The sequence below is a fragment of the Vicia villosa genome, linkage group LG1 (assembly GCF_029867415.1).
Source record: "Vicia villosa cultivar HV-30 ecotype Madison, WI linkage group LG1, Vvil1.0, whole genome shotgun sequence".
Lineage (NCBI taxonomy): Eukaryota > Viridiplantae > Streptophyta > Magnoliopsida > Fabales > Fabaceae > Vicia > Vicia villosa.
In genome coordinates, this window is record NC_081180.1 from 206,324,138 (window position 1) to 206,344,306 (window position 20,169).

Consider the following 20,169-nt stretch of genomic DNA (forward strand, 5'->3'; position numbering starts at 1 on the left):
AATATTTTTTTGTGATTTTTTTTGATATTGTCAAAATATGCATATTAAACAAGAAGTGTGTAAAAAATGAAGAAAAAATAAGTTGATTTGATTGGTTAAATGAATTGATGAAGTTGTGAAGAAATTGAAGGAAAAAAGTGATAAAAAAAATTGGTTTTGTCTTCCAAAGGGCTTGAACCCACGCCCTCTCTCTCACAACTCAAAAACTTAACCAACCAGACCACGCGCGTGGTCTGTTAATCTCTTGCAATGAATTAAATATATTTTGAATCAAGTTTCTAAGTTCAGTTTCAAAATTTGGCGCCAAGAACACAACCCCCAAATTGAATTTGAAAATTCTGAAAACTGAGTTGTTTGGATCAAGTGAATAGCCTAACTTGCTCGATTTTCCATAAGGAACACAATGGTATCATTTAATTGCATTTATTTTAACTCTAAGGCTATCAATTTTCTGATGAACACGAAGAACCCTAATTCTGAGTTTCAATCTGAAATCGTGTGTAGTTGATGAATCATGAAATTGATTGAGGGCTATTGATCAGTGATAGTGCAGAAACAAGATGGTAAACCAGTTTTTCATTTATGATGCATGCATGTATGAGTTTGAAGTTGATAGGCACTTACCTCAAAAATGCCAAAGTTGGAGATCGAATTTTGCAGTAGAGGAGTTCCAGTTGTTATTTCTTGATCTGAACAGCATCAATGGACCTTATGGAACATGTTTGAATGCTTGGAACAGTTTGAATTCACTTGAGCAAGGCCATGGAACCTGAACTGCAGCTGCTTGGAGTGAGAATCGAATCTGATAATTCTGAGGTTACAGATCATATGTGAGTGCTTGGATAGTTCATATGTGATGTATATGAGGTGTTGGAAGTGTTAGTTTGGACAGAAATGTTCTTGAATGGATTTTGACATGATAAGGCTCAATTTTGGTTCATGTGGAAGTGAGATAGTGGTTCTGAGATTTGAGTGTTTTTGGAAGGTTTCAATGGTTCAAACAACATCCATATGATATTTGGGAAGTGTTGGAAGCATAACTTTACTTAGAACTTCAAAGATTTAGAGGTTGAGAATTTCACCTCTTTGAAACTTAAGAAACTTGCATTCTAAGAAAGAAGAGAGAAAACCTATAATTGTGAGGTTTTGGTGTGATTTTGAATGAGGTTTGGACATCTATTTATAGGCCAAGGATTCTGAACTCCAAGCTTTGCAAGTTGATCAAAGAATGGTGATTTGGCATTTGGAGATAAAATGGAATCTTTACATTTAATGCATAATGGTTAAAAGTGACTAAACCATGGTTAAACTTCAAGCTTCTTATCCTCTTCCATTCTGATCTTCTAATCAGAAAATATCTTCAATTATTGTCTTGATGCATCATTACTTGCATTATTTGGCAAAATGGTTCATAACTTAGTGAAAATGGCTTGAAATTTCAAGTGAAAATGATCACTAAATGCATAATTCAAAACCATAGCTATGCTCCATATTTTTTCATGCTCTTGGACATTTTGGAAAGCTCATGTTACACACTTCAAAACCCTAGTTGAAAGTTTCTTCAAGACCTTTAAGGAAATGGGTGAAAAAGATCCATGAACTTTGAAGAAAATGAGATTTCAAGTGAAGTTTTCAAAAAGTACCAACTTTGAAGCACCATATCTCTTAAATGGTTGATCTTATGGAAAAAATTTATATGTGTCAAAGTTGTTTATTGGATCAAAATCTACAACTTTCATGTTGGAAGTTTTTTTCAGTTTGTAGGTGAAATTTTGAGTTATTCCCTTCCAAAGTTTGGAAAAAACCATGAAAAACACTTGGAAAAATTTTCTAAGTATGAAAGTCAAACTTTTGACTTTTTGATTCTTGATTGATTTTCTTGATTTTTCTTGATCAAATGACTTCTCATATCATATATTGATGATTTAAAACTTCAAAAGTCATGGTTGACCAAAATTCCCAAAAGTCAAAGGTGTTCTTGTACAGTTGACTTTTTTAGACGAATCGCGTTTCTGGAGATTTCAAATGAAACAGGTTATCCTCACCATATGAATGGTATGAATGGATCTCATTGAAGCATTAGAGGTTATTGAGCCATGGTTTGAGTTGTGACATCATGTCCTGATTAAAAAGGCAGTTGTTCAGTGAATTAGGTCAAAAAACCCTAATTGTCGACCAGATGAAATTGATGACTGTAGGTCTTGAATTGAGATATAATTTCCATTGTATATTGTCATAGGGATTATTTGAGGATGATTGAAACCTTTGATTGACTCCCTGGGGATTTTTAGGGTTTCCCAAATGTGATCCCTGATTTCAGTCCCTGATAGTTCAAAACCCTGATCTGAGGATTTGTCTGATCAATCTTTGTGTAGGAGATGTTATGAGCCAATGGATTAGGTCAAAATGATGCACTTGAGGTCTTGATATCATGTCCCAAGCCATTAGGTCAAATTCTGAGCAAAAGTCAGGAGTGTGCTGTCTTCAGTCAAAACCCTAATTCAGTCGACTCAAAGCTGTTGAGCTTGTTGAAATGAATCTCTGAGGACCAAATGTTGATTATTGATGAAGATGATTCATTTGAGATGAAGGGAGAACAAAACGCTAATTGAGTGTTATTTGCACTGATGAGTGATTTCCTAATTAAATCCTGCTGAGTCACAAGTAGCAAACACAAGCTATGCAATTTGTTAGAGATGCAAATGATGCATATGCAAATGATATGAGGTGGTATCTTAGGTCAAAAATTGGGGTATGACAAGCTGCCCCTGTTCAATTTTCTTAAACCTGAAGATGTAGAGTGGTTTGTATGTCAGTCGAAATCTGAAGGTGGAAGAGGATTGAACACTAGAATACCCAGAAATTTGCCCTAGCTGATGATGAAGGGGCTTTTTTCGGAGATGGGCTTGAAGATGCCATCCAGGTGTATGATGGGGAGGGCTTAAAGATGCCATCCAGTAAATCATGCATTAGATTATGTTTGGAGTGTTTGAGAAGTAGTTGTTTGAGTGTTGATCGTGTCATTACTGTTCGTAGTAGACGAATTAGATCTTTGAAAGATGATCGTGTCTACACCGTTCGTGATGATAGAATTTGATCTCTTGTCGTGTCAGCACCGTTCGTAGTAGCTGAATTAGACTTTAGAAACAGATGATCGTGTCCACACCGTTCGTGATGATGGAATTAGATCTCTGAGAGTTGATCGTGTCAGTACCGTTCGTAATACCTGAATTAGACTGAAGAGGTAATTGATCGTGTCCACACCGTTCGTGATGATAGAATTAGATCTCTGACCGTGTCAGTACCATTCGTAGTAACTGAATTAGATCTTTGGAAATGATCGTGTCACCACCGTTCGTGGTAAATGAATTAGATCTTCGAGCGTTGACCGTTACCGAACTGTCCGAGGTTACCGCTTTTAGATTTTGAAAGTTGATCGTTATGGAACCGTCCGAGGTGTCCGCTTTATATTTTAAATGTTAATCATTACGGAACCGTCCGAGGTTTCCGCTTTAGATTTTGAAAAGTTTATTGTTTAAGGAACCGTCTGAGGTATCGACTTAAATCTGAAGGTAGATTGTTTAGGGAACCGTCCGAGGTATCGGCTTAAATCTGAGGGTAGATTGTTTAAGGAACCGTCTGAGGTATCGACTTTAAATCTGAAGGTAGATCATTTAAGGAACCTTCTGAGGTATCGACTTAGATCCGAAGGTAGATCATTAAGGAACTGTCCAAGGCATCGACTTAGATCCGAAGGTAGATCATTAAGGAACCGTCGAAGGTATCGACTTAGATCCGAAGGTAGATCATTAAGGAACCGTCCAAGGTATCGACTTAGATCCAAAGGTAGATCATTAAGGAACCGTCCAAGGTATCGACTTAGATCCTAAGGTAGATCATTAAGGAACCGTCCAAGGTATCGACTTAGATCCGAAGGTAGATCATTAAGGAACCGTCCAAGGTATCGACTTAGATCCAAAGGTAGATCATTAAGGAACCGTCCAAGGTATCGACTTAGATCCAAAGGTAGATCATTATGGAACCGTCCAAGGTATCGACTTAGATCTGAAAGGTTTTGAAGTTGTTTATTTGACTGCAGTAGTAACCTGAAAAAGGAAAAGTAAGTTTTTTTCATGCCATGTCATGATGCATGTAATGCGTTTATGTGACGGGATTCTCAAAATAAATGAGAACCTTGCATGGTATGTACGCATTTGTCGCGATGCATTATGTATTATGTATGAACATGTATGCAATTGTATGAATATGTTTATGATTTATGACGTATGACTATGATTTATGCTATTTGACACATCTTGATTGAGAAGGCGGATCTCCATGTTATTGTAATTTTGATGTTTGATCAGTAACTTGATGTACTCTGATTGGGGATTAGAGATATTAATACACCATGTTGGAGAAGAGCAAAGTGTTGGAGAACCGGTAGTGTTGAAGATGTAAACTCTGTTGGCGAGTCATGTCTTTGTCGGGACGAGTATGTTTGAAGATATCTTCTTGAGAATTGCTCTGTGGGGATATGATCTTGTGAAATCGGAGCCGTGGCAAGGCATGGATGCCTTGAACATTGCCCCCAGTATTATAGCAACTACCATTCCTCGATTTGATTAGGACACACCGCTGAGTATTGATCAAGATATCAAATTGGACTTGCATAGATTTGCCCCCGCTAGTAGAGACTTTGAAAATATTCGCCTCGCGAGGACTTTATGAGACGTGCACTATGGGCGATATGCCCCTAGTAATCATAGGCCCAGGATAATGTCCCATGTTGATTGGGAAGTAGCTTCATATCTACTTGGATGCATGCCCATGATTGTCTCGGCGTCCTTGAGAGATTCTCGGAATCTTGACTCGATTGCCCCAGATTGATTTGGGCAAAGCGTGCCATGCCCCCTGTATACGTAGGAGACATTTCTTCTCGGAGTAATCTTATTAGTTGTACCCTGCGCAAGTTCTTTCTGATGCTAACATTTGAAATTATGTAGCAGAATATGTTTAATAATGAATTCATGAGATGCAATGCATACGTTTGTCTTGAATTTTTTTTGAAAAAACATTAAAGCAAGAGATGTAAAATCATGATATTTGTAAAAACATGATATTTTGGTAGAAGCGAAATATCGACTCAGCATTTTAGTAAACCTTAAGGAGTCGGGATACCTTTTTGGTGATAGTATGCTTTCGAACTAACCATGCTTCAATTAGGACTATCAAGGGTTGTAACGTGGCTTGGTTCACGGTTTAAGAAGCAAAGGATAAAGGCTCAAAGTTTATTTGTACCCACCCCTCTTCGTGATGATCTTCAGTCCTAAGTTCAGTTAATTCAACTTATGCATTCAGGTTCCAAGAGACTTTTGGATTTGCACCTTTGATAATAATGATAGTTCACAAGCAAAGAGAACTTTTGAGATGGCACTCACTTCTTCCTTTTGGTAGTCACAACATTGTGTTGTTCAGGAATTTATTGACTTCTCTTTTTTCATCTTTTTGATATCCCTAACTTTTGTCTGAACTGTCTATCTTGAGCTTACAGTCAGCAGGATGCCTTGATTTTTGCCTAAGTCTTCTTTTTTGATTTTTGACTTAGCAGGCTTTTCTTTGTATATATGTTTTTTCGTCATTTTTGTTTTTGAAAGATATTGACTGCCTTGCTTAATGATTGATGAACCATCGTTGGCTTTTGATTGACATCTCCAACACTTCTTTGATGTGTGCGGATGAACGCTTGTGATTGAAACCTTTGTTGAAAAGTGTACTGAATGATTCTCTTAAAATAGAATGCAAAGCCAAATTTATTGAGAACTATCCTGCCCCAGGTTATGATCAAGGGTTTTAATTTGTTCAAGAAAGAAAACTTCTACTCCTTAGGCTCAAAGGGGTTGACGAGGGATTAACATCCTTATATCTCCACTGTTTAGGGATTGAAATAATGCCTGTACATCGTCAGCATAGTCCGTTCGAAAGCATATTGTAAGAAGTTGTGGTATCATCTTCGTCATCCTCCCTCAAAAGGTATATAACTTTAGCAGGAGTTGAATATCACAAGACACATGCAAAGTAAAGACATAATTTAAAACGAGAGATAGCAAAATAATTAATTCAAGACAAGCATATGCAATGCACTGACGATGATTATTAAAACAGATAATGTCTATCATAAGTCGAATGTTTAAACAAACAGAATAGAATTTGCAAATGAAAGTAAAGCTAATGATTAAAACGTTCATCCTTCTAGACATTAATCCATCTTATCGTGATTAGGCATGGGAACCGTGATCTTTACGGGAGTCTTGGGATGGTTGAATTCAACTTCACAAGCATCGATCAGGTCTTGAATCCTGTTCTTCAGCGTCCAACAACTATTTGTATCGTGACCAGGGCTACCGGAGTGGTATGCACATCTCGCATTGGGATTATAGCCGCGAGCGGAAGTACTAGGATTCTTAGGGGGATCCTTTAAAGTAATCAACTCTGGCTTTAGCAAGTATTGTAATGCCTGAGCCAGTGACATATTAATCTTTGTGAACTGGCGTTTAGGTGCCTCTGACTTGCGTCCTTGTTGTGGAACCAGTGTAGAGATCAGAATTGTCCCCACAGATTGGTTGTGTTCATTACGACTTTTCCGATTGTACACACTATCAGCCATATGAGATTCCTCAGGTAAGTTGAAGTCAATGATCTGGTCGTCGATTAAATCTTGGATCTTATTCTTCAATAGCCAGCAACCGTTAGTGTCATGTCCAATGTTGTCGGAGTGATAAGCACATCTTGCATTAGGGTTATACTGATGAGATAAAGTGTTAGGATTCTGAGGAGGATCCCTCAAATTAATTAGCCCTTTCTTCAACATCTGTTGTAATGCTTCAGCCAAAGTCATGTTGATCTTTGTGAATTGTCTTTTAGGCGCGTTATGTTTACGTTGTGGTTGCGATGCTAGTGTGGAGATCAGAACTCCCCCAACCTGTTGGTTGCGCACAGCATTAGCCATGTAAGGCCCCTTAATTGAATTGAAGTCAATGATCTTGTCGTCAATTAAGTCTTGGATCTTATGCTTCAATGGTCCACAATCCTCTGTATCATGACCAGGACTATTTGAATGATAAGCACATCTCGCATGGTACTTATACCCAGGAGACGGATTGGTAGGAAATGAATATGGAGGCAATAGAGTTATCAAGTTCTGATCGAGCAGTTGTTGTAGAACTTGAGACAATGGCATGTGCAACGGAGCGAATGACCGCTTGGGTTTGGATTTCCATTTATCTTGCCCATCTTGATGCTTATGTTGATTCTTCTCCTTCTCGATCAGAAGTGCCTTCAATTCTTCTTGCCCCTTGGCCAAGTGAAAGATTATTTTCTGGAACTGGTTGTTCTGAGCCTGAAGATTTCTAACTGATTGCTCGAGATTCATGATGCTGAAATAAACAGCGGAAGATGAGAGACCTGTTTATAGAAACCTGTGGTGCGATGTTATGAATGCAATATTTTCAAGGATCTTTGGGAATTTAGTTAGCAGCATTTAGACATTTAATCGGTCACAGCTTCGTCTGAAGAGCCTTGGCTTTCGTTTTTAAGCGTCCTTCTTTAAGAATCAAGCTCGCATATCGAGTGGGTCATCGCCTCTGATTCGGGATACTTCTGAATTCGAAGATACATGGCTAGAGGAAAATAAGTCCTCTTGCCCCTTGATAGGTACTGAGTCTCTGAATTGGAAGGTGTGTGGCCAGAGGAAAATAAATCCTCTTGCCCCTAGATTAGGAAATCAGTCCTTGATGGGAGTCCCTGAAATTGTGCGCGCTAAATCCCTAAGATCCTTGAAAGGGTTAGTTAAATCATGTTATGCTTATGGTGTCATTATGTCATGATGTTATGCGAATGCAGTTCATTAGGCATTGTGTGAGATAGTAAGGACAAACAAGTCCTTTTAACAAAACCTGCAAGGAAACGAAGGTTAGTAGCAAACACCAACAAGTCACACAAGTGCCCTTAGGTTTAGAGGCTTGCATGAAGTTTGTAGGTAAGTATCCTCCCCACTGAAGTTTAGTTGGTTCAACCTGTCCTATATAAAGATCGGGTTCTAGGGAGCTCATATCATTGACCTTTCTCGAAGGCGCTTATCTCAGTTCGGAAATCGAATCACCAACCGAGAAGGTCCTGAAAGTCCAGTCCATATGAGTGTAGCTTCGAGTATCAACCAACTTCAGTCGGAACCAAAGCCAACCATCTCGCTACTTTCTAATAGGCCAAAGTCAAGTTCAACTAAGGTTCTAGGGGCGAATTAGTGCTTAACGACACCACACGGCAGCCAAGCATTTCCTCAGGTCGGATCCCAAGGAACACCAGGACAAACCAATGTGTCACACTAACGATGGCCATCAGATCAACCACATCAGTATACGCTGTGCAGTCTCCTTGATCTCATGCCATTTGCCTAAGGTACTCAGATCCGGGTTAGGATCTTTCACACAGCAAAATAAACAAAACAGCCCTGCAAAAATAAAGCAAACAATAGAAAACATTTAAGTGATTCCTAAACTTTTAAGGTAACCCCTCTTTTTAATTGAAAATCCCCAGCAGAGTCGCCAGTTTTGTAATACGGTGAACTGACTTTTATATCGAAATGTCGCGGTTAAGCATGAGTTGCCACCGACTTTTATTTTATCCAAATTAATCAGAAAGGCTAAAAGAACAGGAAAAACCTTTTTAAATAAAAATTGAGTTCGGGGGGTAATTATGCAAAGGGAAGGTGTAAGGCACCCTTTGCATCCATGGTTTTCCACGGGCTCTTAATTGCTTTGCTCTTTGAAACCAAAGGTTTAGAAATGTAGAAGAAGAGAATACGGACTTTAGCTCGTAAATGAGCGTAGCCATATTGAAGGTTTATGAGAAAGAATATGAAAAAGTTTTTAGAGCAAGGCAAAGCAATTAGGGGCAATTACCTGGTTAGATGAAAAATGTTCTTTTAGCCTTTCAGGGTGAAAGGGTCTATCCATGCCATAAGAGGACAGGAAGCCTTTCATTTGGAGGTTGAAGGGTCATCGAGACTTCGTTCGACATAAGACTGTCCAATGCCATGGAGAGGCAGGTAGTCTGAGGGAAGAACCAGAAAAGCCTTTCGTAGGCAGCCAGAGGATACCTCAGCCTTTTCGTAGGCAACTTCCGAGGGTCGAGGTCATATTGGTGTATCGAAGGCAGCATCATTAGGGTCGTATGACCTTTGCATAACCGAAGGCAACATGGCTGAGGTATCCTCGTATTCGAGGGACATGGCTATTCTGCAAAAACACAAGGCAACAGGCAACAAGGCAACAGGCAACAGAGAGGTTATCCCAAAAGCGTGCGTGAGTGCACCAATCACGTGATAAGTTCAGAATATATTATCTTATAATTAGTTCTTCTAGGTTAATTACAGGCTTGCACTCCCTAGAATTACTAACCACATCAGTCAATAAACAAATATAATTAAAGCAATACGGGGAAGGGGAAAAAGAAACCAGCGGAGGAAAGGGGAGATGAAACCAGCGGAGGATAAATAAATAAATAGGTCTGAACAGGTAATAATTATGATCAGGGTTTAGGGTTACCGATATTCGGAGCTTTGGCGATTGGCAAACCCTGAAAAGGTAGAAAAATAACAAGCAAAAGTAGGGTGAGTGCATTATCAGTTCAGAGTCAATTAGGGTTAACCCTAATTTAATAGATAAAATTAAATAACAAATATTTAAAATAGAAAAGAGCACTTAGCTTTGATTTGATCTGAGATGGTTGGCAGTCGGAGGAAGCCTCGGGGTTAACCCTGAAAAATGGCAAAGCAAAGGCAGAAAAGTTAGTGTAGGCCAGATTTATTTAAAGGCAAACCCTAATTAAAGGGAAACAAAATAAACTTTAAAATAATAAATAAATGGAATACTTAGCTTCGGATCTTGATCAGGCGCGTAGTCGGAAGATGTCTGATGATAAACCCTGAAAAGGATACAGACAAATATTTTCAGTGTATGGAATGTTCGTCGTAAACCCTGATTAGGGTATGAATTGAATAAAATAACATAAATGATTTAATTAATTATTGGTCTTGCGACCTAATTAATTAAATCGAGAAGAGAAAACAAAATCGGACACCAAAGTATTTTTTTATGAATTTTTTAGAGTTAAAACAAAATAAATATGAATTTTTGAATTAAATAAGAAAATAAATATATAATAAAAATAAATATATATGATAAATATTAAATATATAAATAAATAATTATGAAAATAAAATTATTATAAATAAATAAAACATAATAATAAATATTAATCAAATAAATAAAGGAATAAGTATATATGAAATTAATAAATAAATAAAATAAATAAATAAATATTAATCAAAAAAGTTTTTTAAGAAAAATAAATGTATAGTTTTATTATTTTTAAGAAAAAGAAAGGAATTAAAATGATATATATACATATATATAAATAAAAATAATAGGCTATGTAATTAAAATAAATAAAAAAATTGCAAAAAACTTAACTTGCGATCAAGTGTGGCAGCGCGCATGGGAGTATGATGCACCTTCATCTTTATGAGCATTGGATTGAGGATGATGACGATCAGATAGCTGGATTGAGAGTTGCATCGTATACGCGTGAGCACGTGATGCACCGGATCAAAACATGAAAGAAGCAAAACGCGCGCTTCTTGTTTTTTGAATCGAACCAATGCCAGCGCGCCACGCCTCCATCTCCTTCCTTGAAAACCTGCAGAAACAATTCTACAACGCACTTTTCTAAAGCGCTATAATAGGTCCTTGCCCTTTTACACCTGCGAACACAAACAACATCCAAAACGCAACAAAAACTTTTCGCGATCACACCATTGTGATCGTCCAGATGCAACGATTTCACTGATGACCACGATTAGCCTTAATTTTTCCTAGAATAAAAAGCCCCAATTTGAAGCTTATGAACCCTAACATGGTGATTTGTTCATGACGGCACAGAAGTTCAATTAAAAGTCAAGAAACACACAGAATAACACGATGAAAACAAATATATCAACAAAAGATGTTTATGATGCAAGAATGTGACAAATCGAGCAAACTTAAATAGATGCAAACCGTGAGCTTTTTGGAGGAGTTTCTAGACGTGCAAATTGATGGGAGTGATCTGAATAGCTTCAGTAATCTTCCCTGAGCGTGTTGGAATCCTTTAGAGACCTCGAATTGCTCTGCAATCTAAAATTTGATTTTTGAAATTCTTCAATCTTTAGAACTCGGATTAGGGTTCTAATAGCCAGCCAAAACTCCTTTTCAAGGTCTGCAATTGCTCCCTTTATATAATAGACAAATTAGGTTAACAAAATAACAATAAATCTTGGTGAATCAAGGCGATTGGCATTTGATTGATCATGGCTTCAAATCTTTCTAATTTTGAACAATTTCAATCTTTCTCACTCCAATCTTCTTATCACGAATTTCATGTGATTATAGGATATTATTGATGATTGGATTGATTGAAAAATATAATTAAACCAAATCTTTTCAAATTTCTTTGATTTATTGATTTAAACTATATTTTTTAATGAATTAGAAATTCAATAAAAATCAAATAATTGTTAGAAAATCATGGAATTTGGATTAGAAGCTCTTGGATACTTGGGAAACAAGTTTGGGCCAAAAAGAGTTGGACTCCTTTGTAAAAAAATTTAATTTGAACCCTTTTTCTTCATATTTTTCCCTCCAAAATAGTCCAACTTTGACAAGGCCTATCTCCCTCAATATTTGAGGTATGGAAGTGTTCTAGTACTTTTTAGAAACCTTAGAGAGTCCTCTAACCAGTGTCTTTGGTCTCATATCAAAATAATTTTCCATGCTCCTTGTGTGTCCTTTTGAAAAAAATGACTTTTTGTTGACTTTTGAAAAGGACCTATAATGTTTTGGTCCATATCTCTCAAATGGAGCATTTTTAGACTTGGCATGTGAGAGACAAAGTTGTAGAGAATCAAATTTCCTTCAAAATAAGCTTTGGATGGAAAATTTCTGATGTTCCATGTGAGAGTTATGGCTGGTCAAAGTTCAATTGACTTTCTCCTATGAAAACCCTAATTTAGAAACTTTTTGAATTGTTGATTTTTGATCTTTCCTTGATGAACCATGATCAATACTTGATCAAATGGTGAATGATACTTAAATATTAGGATATTGACAAAAAATCAGGAGTTTTGACTTTACTTTGCCCACAGTTGACTTTTAGGTCAACCCAGTCGACTGTTGACTTTCTGAACATTTGAGTGATCAATCTTTTAAGCTGAGACTTGATACTTGTCATAGAGGTAATGTAAGATACTTTGAGCCATATGGGATGCCTTGGAGCCATTGATTCATAGATTTTCCTTTGAACAAACCAAACCCTAGTTTCTGAGCCTTGTATAGGAGAATGTGTCTTGGAGCTTTATGTATTGATTTGAATTTGTATAAGAGAAATAGTATGGGCAAATTTTGGGGTATGACAACAACAACTAAGGAAGAACTATTTTGACTAAATGTTATTCATGGTAGATTCTCTTTTTTCCAGCAATGATTTACACAACAAATGCAATAAATCTACACACACAATTCCCCCACATACAATATTTCATAAGCCCCATTATAGGAAGAGAATCCCACCCTTACCTTGTTCAATTGATGGCAACTCTATGGATCTCCGATTCACACTTCCGATTTGGCATCATGGATGGAATCTTCAAGCTTGTTCCTCTTGGCTTGCCTCTTTCTCTTCAAACTTTATTTTCTCCAAATGACAACACTACACTTCATATCTCTAAAACCCTAATTTTACTATTTCAATTGGGCTTAGATAACAATTCTTCAAAAACCAATTTAGGCCCAATAAGATAATAACTCCAATTAAATCAAAATATCACTTTTAATAATATTCCATCAATATAATAAATTTCGACTTGTAAATAATATTATTCTTAATATTATTCTTCGACCATCCGACTAAAAAAATCCGACTTTTACTTAATAAATCAAATACGCTTCTTAAAATAACACCGACAATCCAAATTCAACCATATCCAATCTTTAAATCCTTCGATAATTTAATTAACCAATTTAATTAAATTCGGGGTGTTACATGACTAATTAGTAGCAGTGCAGAAAATAAATAAAAAAACAGTACCGATTAGACGAGTTAGCCAAATTAAGCGGTAAATTTAGTTGTTCGGAATTAGTATAAAATTGTCGGAGTAAGTCGTGTGTACTAATAGGTATTTTTGGTTGGTTAGTTTTGTTATGATATTGTCGAATAAATTAATTTGCAGGTGCGTTTGGATTGTTCCGGGTTATGGAAATGTATTGTGGATGCAATGAACACGTTGTTTTGAATACTTGTTGCTGATTTGTTGTTGCCAAATATATTATCGTTGTTTAATGCGAAATTGTAGGATGTTTCAATGACGATGTATACCTCTATTTATTGGTAAAGCGACGAAATAGGCTTATGCCTTTGTGACGATGATGTTGTTGTATGTGTTTGTTGCATTCATATACATATGCATTTTTGGCGATGGCCTGGATTGGCAAATTAGTGACGATGGCTTATGCCTTGACGCATCGGTTTAACGGGAATTTGGCGATGGGGGCTGAAGCCCTGGGTACCACATTCATGTGCATAATTGTGTTGCATTTGAGTCGTTGTGAAGTTAATGTTGTTATGAGTTGCTGTTGATATAAGTTGTGTTGGTTTGAGTTGCGAAATAGTCATTGTAATTATTGTGATAATTGTTGTTACCGATGGTTGTTATAATTGTTGTTACAAATTGTTGCTAGTTATTATTTTAACTGTTGTTTGAAAGTGGTGATAATTGTATGATCTGATCAAATATATTAATTATCATACTTTTGTTTATATTTTTCGATATCTCACCCCTTCTGCTGATGTTTCCCCTACCATGGGAAACGAACTAGTACTCCAGATAGCGGTGGAAGTTTGAAGTGATTTTATGAAGTCTTTAGTTGTTGTTAGTCGAGTTGGTGTCTTGCTCTGATACGTAGCACTCGGGAGGATAAAACGATTGTTTTAATTGTTATTTCTTTTGCTGAATTTTATATTGTTTTGGTTTAAATTGTAAATTAAAATTACCGTGCAAAGATGCTACGACTTGATTTGAATATTTATGAAGTTTGATGATTCCGCTGCAAGTTAATTATTGAATTTAAACAGAATGATTTTTAGTAATGATTTGATTATCGTTTTAAATTCATGTGCTATGTATCTATATGAAGGCAAGTAAGCCGTAAATGTTTTTGAGATGAGGAATATGTAATACCTCAAATGAACTTGTTTGGAATTTAGACTCTGATTTTCTGTCTATTTTATCGAATAGATTTGGGGTGTTATACCAGGGACACTTGTTAAGAGTTTAAAAAAAGTAAGCAATACTTGTATTTAATGTTTTAGAAATGAAAATAACTGATTTTTTTTAAAGAATAATGCATTGAAAATTGAAATAAATTATTTATATAAAGAATATTTTTTTTATATAGAATGCTTAAAGAGTGCCCTTGGACACTAGTTAGCATTACCCTATATATATATAACATTTATGAGTTTACTTTTAGAAACATTTATATGATGCCTATAACTAAAATCATATTATTGTAGTTAGATATACCAACAATCAATTAAATATTTGTATGCATTTATTACCTATATCTACTGTTTTATTTGGTTTATTAGTAGTCAATCAATATAGATTGATTATTAGGATCTATTTCATCATTTTCTTTCTTTAAATTGTATATTATTTACTTTTTGTAATAAGTTTGCAGAGTCTAGTCCAAAATGATTTTTATTAAATCACGCAAAACCACTCTGAATTCTAAAGTTCACATAAATTGATTTTTAAATCTTTACTTTTGTTAAACATCAACTATCCTAATATTTTAACAATTAATGTGAATCAATAAGGCGGGGGAGAAAGATAAACATGTAATGTTGAAAGTTATTTAAAATCAAAATATATTATAATTGGAATAACTAAGAATCGATAGCAAAAATAATTATGATGAAGCAAGATGATTTAAATTATGTACAAAAAAAGAGACTAAAATTGGATCAAATCAATTTTTCTGTGACTTACTAAAAATAGTTTTAAAACACATATCTTTATGAGCCTACAAATCTTTATGCAAAAATATTACTAGTCACATGCTGATAGGAACAAAACCGATATCAATTTAATGCACCGAGGACGGTAAGCATGACATTTCAAATTTGGCTTATTTTAGTTTTGGCTGGATCCCTGACCGTGGATACAACTCACATGTGTTACTTATTTATTTTAGTTTGTGTGATAAGTGTTCCTTCTAAATAAGATTTTGATGCTGATAGGTGCAAAACTAATTATATTAAGAGAAAAAGGGATATGCACCGGTAAAATATTTTTATATTGTCAACTAATCACAACCATGTATCTAATTAAAACATAATTTTAATTTAAAAAAACTAATATCATATGACAAATGTAAGGATTTTGATTGATTGTATGTGTAAAGTTAATTATACGGTTAGTGCACTACCTTTAAACTCTTATATTAAATATGTTAAATATGTTAGTAAAATATATTAATAAAATTGATACCATTTATTAAAGTTTATTTAATGTATATAAGTTGAATGAAATAGTTAAAGGAAATGAAAATCAATCAAAAATATATAAAGGTAAAATAATTACATAAATAAATATTATATTACTAATATAAAATGTTAATCAAAGAACATTTTAATGAAATGATGAAATGATAATAGTTTTTAAAATTTCACGTATATTATTTTTTTAGTGATGTCTATGATGGTTCAATTGAGTTTCTCACCGGTGGAACATTTGAATAATACAATTAAATTTAATTAATTTTTAAAAGAAATTAAATTTTTGTATATATTTGCACACAGAATCTTTACCTTATATTTTTTCCATATTCATCTTCCCCGATTAAAGAAAATAATTGTTGAGAACTAAAAAATTGTGATAACAGGTTCGACTTCTTTATATGTCTCCTATTAGTTCTTGGTGAAGAAAGGTTTTGGAAATTTGTGTTTATAAATTTTTTAACATAAAATCATGATGGCAATAGAACTTATTATGGCCGTAATAACCTAGTTCTGCCATGGAAGCCAAACCATCGCCCTCCTCCAAAAAAAATAAAATCTTTTGATAAAACCAACCATAGAGTTTCCTTTTCTTAAAACATAAATGTTCTTAAAACATAAGTAAATGGTGTCTTTAGTTTGATAATAGAGAGAATAGAAGGTTTAATAACAATGTTAAAAAAGAGAGAAAAAACATAGATTGTAATGCTGAGAAGTTGTGAAGCCTTATTTTGTTGATTTAGTGTGGCTCTTTTTACCCTGTATCAGTGTAGGTATTTATTTGTAAGTGTAGGTATATATGGTTTTGTTTTTTATCTAAATCACTGTGAGTTTTTATTTACCGTCAATAATTTTTTTTTTTTGCAGTTTTTTTATGAATGAAAGAAGATTTATATAGAGGAGTAAATGTAAGATTGTGCGGAATACGTAAATTTTTTCATTCTATTTTCAAACAAATTTAACTAATGATTAAATTATAAGTATTATTTTGATGTTTCACAGGTGAAGGACTCAATTGAATCCTCACCTTAGACGTCATCTATTTTTTATTTATTTATAAATTAATAAGAATTAATTTGTAATTTTATTAAAACAAAAAGAATATCAATTAGACATTTATGGGAAAGGAGTAAAATAATTATAAAAGTTTTCAAATAATCACCCAAGAATAACAATCGGCATATACTAATCAAAAAATAACAAAGCGGTTTGTATGAAGCAGTGTTTTAAAAACCGGACCGGACATCAAACCAGTGAAGGTACTGGGTCACTGGTTTATTGGTCGAACCAATGAGTCACTGGTCGAACCGCATGATTAAACCGGGTTAAATCGAATAACTCGGTTGAATAGACCGGTCGTTATAACAAAATTATATAGGTATAAAACCTGTCAAACCGGATGATTCAGTCTTTACAAAATATAAGTAGCACTTAACTTTTTTGAAAATATCATATCACAAGTTTATAATTTAAATTCAAATTTTAAATATAGGTATCACACATAATAAAATAGTACAAAATTAAAATGTATAATTGCAAATAAATTTTAATCGCAATATAATATAATTGAATAATTTATAACAAAATAATTTCATTGTGTACTAAATTTAATTTCAAAAAAAAAAAAAAATTGTTTCAATGTTGGGATCTCCTTCTTCAATAGCAAAATCATGATAACAAAACCAACCGTATATGTAATTTTTTTTTTTTATTTCTTTTATTTTTTATTTTAATTTTTCATTAAAATAATTAAAATGATGTTGTTTTAATTTTTTAAAATAAAAAAATACATTTAAACCGCCGGTTTTCCAGTTTTCCCAGTTTACACCGGTTTGACCGGTTCACACCGGTTCAATGACATTTTCGATCCAACTATTGAACCAGACTGGTTACCTGACCGGTTCCCGGTTCGACCGATCCGACCGGCTGGTCCGGTCTAATTTTTAAAACTATGGTATAAAGTTAATTATTGTAACGCCCGGAAATTCGATTATTCGCTTAATCTAGACGTTCAGAGTGTTTAGTGAAGTTTTCGTATTTTGAGACGATTTAGTTGGTGTTAGTTTGGGATAGCGGATCGATATTTGATCAAGAGTTTTGATATTTTCAGTATTAGAAATATTATTGGAATAATATTTGAAGTTTTGGGAATTTTCTGAGCAATTTAGATTAGACAGGAAATATGATATATTGGTCGAATTTGGATTGTCGGTGTTATTTTAAGAAGTGTATTTGATTTATTAAGTAAAAGTGAGATTTTTAGTCGGATGGTCGAAGAATAATATTAAGAATAATATTAATTACAAGTTTAGAGATGCCAGCCTCATGTGGGTGACTAGGCTAAGCTCCTTAATTTTCCTCTTGTTTTTCTTGCTGGGAGTTGTTCTCTTTCATGTGCCATTGATACTACAAATTGAGGTAATATATATATAATGGTATGAATAATTAATGAAAAGTGTAATCATTACAGAATTAGAAATAGGATTGGGAATTGTAAATGCAATAGTGGTTTTAACTAGTTACTGTAGCTTGTTTACTTCTAAGCTGTAACGTGTAACTTTCTATACCTTTTACTGTAGCGAGAATGCAATGGTATGTATATATTAGTCACTTTAGCTTAGCTGTACACATAATAGAAATTTGAAATTATTAGAAATAGTAGAAGATTAGAAAAGTGTAATGCAAATAGTCCCGTTTGATCGAAATAGTCGAATTAAGTGGTATAATTAGTTGTCCGGAATTTGATAAAAATTTACGTGGTAGCTAAGTTTAATTAGTACGTTAACGTGGTAGTGTTATTTTGTCGAAATTGTGACATTAATCGGTTGATTAAATTTATGGTTGAATTTACTTTTCAATAAGCATATTTAATTAGAAAATACCTAGACTTAGATTAATTATTCGGTTTGTCGGTATATAACAGTATCTTGAGAATTTAACCGAACGAATCGAATAACTGGTAAAGAATAGAATTGTATCTGAATTAACTGGTTGAGCTATGTTTTTAGTGACTTAGGAGTATAATCCAAAAATTCGTAAGTTGTGAATATTAAGGATTTAACCGGAAATTAGATAACCGGAAATTTGTGTGGGATAGTCAAGTCTGAGACCAAGCTCATTTCGAAGGTATCCACGTCGAAGACATCGTATCCTTCTACCACGTTTAATCTCTCTTCTAGCGCCTTGATTTGTTCACTGTCCTTGGAGTCTTCCCCAGAGTTAGGAATAGACTGTTGTGTCTGAGGTGCTTGGTCTGTGTTGTCCACCTCGTGTACTCCGTATTATAGATCCAGGTAATCATCATCCTTAAGGACATTGTTAGCAGGAATGCGAACTGTGCGGGTTGTCCCTTTCGTTTGTGGAGGAGGGACAAATCCTTCTTGAGAGGTCTCTCATTTTTCTTGGAATTGGATAGCTCTCCTGACAGATCGGACCTGAGGTTTGTCCTTAGCCGGGCCAAAGCCTGAAACAAATCCTAGCAGCGGGTTTTCGTCGTTAGGGATCTCATCCTGGACCAGGGTATCCCCAGACTGAACCTCTTTTGCCTTGTCTTGTTTATCTAGGAGGGCCTTCATGAATCCTAACATCTGAGTCATACCTCCTTTAACCTCTTCCATACTAACTTTTAGTTGATCCACCTCCTCACGAAGGGCGGCTTGATTCTGTTCTAGCTGATCCATTGATTTCTTTTGCTGAAATCTTGTTTGATAATACGGTCGGGATGTTAGGTTATCCTTCCCAATGGTCCCTTGTTCTGGAGATAGAAGAGAAATCTTCTCTTAATGCCATGAAGATGATGTGCATGCCATGAATGATATGCTTTATTCGTATTTATGTCTTATCCACATTTATGGATTAAATATAATGAATCTTTTTTTATCTCTTTTTTTTTCGAATAAGACATGATGCAAGAATGCCCATGATGCATGATGCATGAAAAATAAGAAAAATAAAAAATAAACGAATAATAAACAACACACACACATATCTATATATATAGCACATAATCACAAAGGCCCTAGGTTCATAGGTTCGACGTAGCGGCTTTTAGGGAGCCTACCCATTCCATTGGTGTGTCCTAGAAACGGGTCTCATGGGGTCGTTCGTAGCCTCCGAGACTTTTTGTCTCTTCGGATTTTAGAACAACTCATTTTATCCAATGAGGTTCGAATTTTTGGGGTAGGTTCTCGGAGAGATCAGCTGAATACCAAGTCCTGCCCTCAACAAGGTCAAGCCTCGTATTGGACATTTCCGGATATTCAACCCACTCCGAGTGGAGTTATCAATGAGACTCGTAGGCGATTCAAGTCCCCCCTGATCTCAAGGATAACTCCCACACTTAGGTTTTAACACAACATAATATACCCAACAGTGCATATAAAAATATAACAACCAGGCAATTAAATATAAATATATTAACATAAATAATTAAATATAAATATATTAACATAAACAATTAAATATTTTTAGACACAAATAAACAAATAAACAAATTTAAAAAAAATAAAAAATAAT